This window comes from Cavia porcellus, unplaced genomic scaffold, assembly GCF_034190915.1.
Source record: "Cavia porcellus strain 051 isolate PalLab524CR breed Dunkin Hartley unplaced genomic scaffold, mCavPor4.1 scaffold_1, whole genome shotgun sequence".
In the NCBI taxonomy this organism is placed as follows: Eukaryota; Metazoa; Chordata; class Mammalia; order Rodentia; family Caviidae; genus Cavia; species Cavia porcellus.
The window spans coordinates 238,743,090-238,746,278 of record NW_026947484.1 but is presented as its reverse complement, the minus strand read 5'-3'; positions in this window follow the sequence as shown (position 1 = coordinate 238,746,278).

Genomic DNA, 3,189 nt, shown 5'->3' with positions numbered 1-3,189 from the left:
TCATAACTATGCATCTCTTGCCTCATTTTCACAAAGCTATGTGCTGGGATATAAAAACATGAAATCTGCCTTTTATCAGAAGTGATTACCAATGGAAAAAGACTCTACTGAACCATAGGATGGAGGATGAGACAGACTGGATTTCAAATTTCTATCCCCTGTCTTGGGATTGTATTATTGATCAAATAAACCTTGCTAGGAGAAGCAACACTAAGCCCTAGCAAGTCTGCAAAACTAATCATCAGGGAATGGATTAAAGCCAACACATGAAGATTAAAAGAGAGTATTATCACTCTTAGAGATTCCTGGATAAATTACAAAATTCAATTTGGAGGGAATCAGAGGCTGTTTGTCATATACTTAATGGTTCCTGAACACTCATCATTGTGGTAGAGAAGTTTCATTTTGTCTCCAAGGGACAGGGTAAATGATGCATGTCAGAATAGGGCTGCCTAGTTCACAGGCCAAAGCATCCCTCTGAATTCAGCTGCCTGCAGTGGAAAAAGTGATATGTCTCTGTGACTGAGCAAAGGGAAACTGTAATGGTGTCTGTAGAAGACTCATGCAGTTGCTTAGGTCTGAATGCATTGGGCAAAGAGTTGTGGCGGGTGATGACAAATGGCACATTTTAGAGGGAATGCATTTATTTGCAAGATGGTCACCTTTTGCAAAAAAGGTTAGTTCAACCATTTGTGTTCATGTACTGCAAACTGTTCAAGTTTTTCCCAAACAAAGTTAGTGTGTAAATGACACATTGATTCTGTCTGGTTGGTGCACTGTAAGTTTTGGATTATAGCTTGTTTGTAACTGAAAACAAATAGTACCAACGCGCTGGACTTGCCTGTGTATAAAATGGATCTTCAGCAAGGGAATCACAAAATGTTTACATTTCTAGACATGAGCACTCCCCACACAGCACAGCCTGGCTTTCTGATTTCATCCCCCTTTGATGGAAGAATGAAAAATTCCATAACATCGATGTGCGCTTAATTGTCAGAGTGAAATAAAATGATAAACTTCAGCAATACCATAAAAATCTGTACTATTACGCAAGAACCTAAAAACTACATGCTCTCCAAAAGAAAATCATTATCCTAGAGGGACTCACAAAAGCTTTCCAAACAGAGCTGCATAATCTCACAGTTAAGAGCAGTTACTTCTGGCTGAAAGAAAGTACAAACAAAACTCAGAAAGCAACCCTTGTCAGGCGCTGAGGGTAGATGGATTCAAGGTGACTTTGCGTTACTCTGCTGTTGTTAGCCTATGGAACTGGAGAAGCAGGGGGAGAATAATTTGTTTCAGGTACATATAAATTTAAACGGTGTCCTATTGTTTGAACTGAGCTCCAATTAGCACACTGTTTTACATTCTAATAGGTGGTTCAATCTTCTATTTTAAAAAAGGCAATTGAATTCTCTTAAAGATGGTCATAATTTGGGAGGAAACAAAGGAGAAGCAATATGAGTGGGTGGCTCATTGAATTAGAGTGATTTCCCTATGATTAAAGGTCATGTGTCTTCTCAACGACTGTCACTGGGGAGAGGGCGCTGGATTTTGTTAAGAGATCCTGATTTAATATTTCAGCTTGCTTTGCACTCTATATTTTGAGTAAAGGAAAATGACTTCAGATAGCATATTCTGCATTTTATGTGCATGAAAAAGTTAATGCATTTCAAGAGTCCATTTGGGCTATTGGCCATGCACTTACCTGTCTTGGTGGCTTTTTACTCCTGAATTTCCTAGCGATGATCTATGTGAAGCAGTACAGGGAGCTCAGTTATTCATCTTCTAAAAGTGCAGTAATCCGGAGCAGTTCAGGAATTCCAAGATCATTATCTAACATTCTTGGGAAGCACTTCTTCCCTCAACATTTCTCAGCCAAGGCAAATGATTTGGTCCAAAAGGGGATTGCTTTAGAGTCAAGCTGTTTAAATCCCAGAACTGATAAACTCGCTAAGGTATGAGATGTCAGGCATTGTCCTGTTTTCTCCTTGACAGTGTGAAGATAGTGGCTGCTTCACAATTTTATTAGGTTGATGAGTTGTTTTGTTCTGTTTCATTGTGTTTGTCTTGGCAACAGCTTTGGTCCGTGGGAAATTAAAAATTACCAGCAGGAAAAGACTCAGTTCTGCAGAAGTATGTAGACAGTACAGTCCACGATGGCTGAGCAGTTATATTTTGTGTACTTATATCTCTCCCAATATAGGTCAAAGATATTTGTCTAACTTGTTCTTGATCAGAAAATCGAATTCGCTTGGGTGTCCTGAATTTCCTCCGACATTACCAATTGCCAGGTTAGGGCAGGTGATGCAGCCAGAGGACGGCCATCTTCTGAAGGCTTGGTAGTGCTGACAAGTGTGGAGAAATGGCTGGCTGATCTGACTGGGTAGTAAAAGCACTTAGTGAAGTGGTACTTAGTACTGAGGTTCTTGTAAGAATTAGGTTTGATGAATCCCTAAGATAAGTTAGTATTTAGCCACGTGCATCACTGATGATTCATAACAGAAAATTAGCATTGTGATTAATCCGAAAGTTCATTGGTCATAAGAGTTTGGTGATGTTGATTTGTGGCACTCAGTTTCAGGATGTGTGTAGAGTGTGTGAGAAGCTGGAGGAGGTGTCAGAAGGGAGAACCTCTACATCCAGTGTTTCTTCTCAGGAAATAAAGCAGACCGAAATAAATCAAAGCCAAGACACCACTGGACTGCATTGGATGGTGACCCTCATGAGGACCATTCCTCAAGTCCTCAGGACCTTCGGGGCCCTGGAAGCAGCCACCCCTAGGCTTCTGGGGCAGCCAGGGCAGCCCGCCTCCTCTTCTGTAGCAAAGTGGACCTTAGTTCTTCCCTCCCCTCCATCTTCCTCCTCTGCCTCCCTCTTTCCCCTTCTCTCTTAGATTTAAATTAAATTAGTCTGAGGCCCAGCTCCATAGATGAGGACTCCCTGAATGTGAGCACTGTGTGCTGTCCAGATCTCTGCTGAGGCCTTTCCTGCAGGAAACGTACCTCCAGGAGTCATCAGGAGATCCGCAGTGTCCTCAGGATGGGCTTCCTCACACAGAGTACAAGCTGCAGTGTCTTCCCACTGTGGGGCATGCACTGTCTATCGCCTTTCTTACTGAGGAAAGAGAGTATTTCAGTACTTTGGTTAGCATTTCTTCATCAGCTAGTGATCCATGAACAAAATGTT